Source organism: Odontomachus brunneus, unplaced genomic scaffold, assembly GCF_010583005.1.
Source record: "Odontomachus brunneus isolate Ranch 3 - 2012 unplaced genomic scaffold, Obru_v1 Obru_scaffold_196, whole genome shotgun sequence".
Classification (NCBI taxonomy): Eukaryota; Metazoa; Arthropoda; class Insecta; order Hymenoptera; family Formicidae; genus Odontomachus; species Odontomachus brunneus.
In genome coordinates, this window is record NW_022639646.1 from 601,436 (window position 1) to 602,098 (window position 663).

The following is a 663-nucleotide window of genomic DNA, read 5'->3' on the forward strand; positions in this document are numbered from 1 at the left end:
GTATTTGCGGAAGAATCGCGAGCGAACTTCGCAGAAATATTGCGGAGTTATTATCCGCAGAAGCATTGCGGAATTGTCTTCGCAAAAGTATTGCAGAGCTGTTATCCGCAAAAATATTGCGGAATTGTCTTCGCAAAAGTATTGCGGAGCTGTATTGCAGCTTACTTGCTGCATCATCGAAACGTTATATTAGGGATATTTCGTATTGTACGTGAGAATCTCGCACAGATTACTTCGCCCACGCGTCGAAAAATTTCGTGAGATCGGCCTTAGCGTCGCATGTTCTATTCGCTTACGGATTCCGTTTTCTTCGTAAGCGATTCGCGTCGCGCGTGTATCAAAGCGATGCACTACAACTCGATCGAACCGTTGTTGAATTCGTTGCACCTACTCGTCGGTTATCCGAAAGGCCGACATTTCCTCGAAGACGCAGTTCACGATATTTCATACGCAATTCACAACTCGGAGTGTATCCCCCAAGAGAAACGGGATTTTCCGTAAAACCTCTGTTAGATTACCGCGTTCGGGAGTGAATTACAGGCGACGTGGGACACAAGGACAATTGCAGTGTCAGATACAGTGACAGGATGGCTGGTGGACCCTGGACACCGTGGGACGACGCGCAATGGTGAGCGCTCAATTTAGACGCTCATATAGTAGACT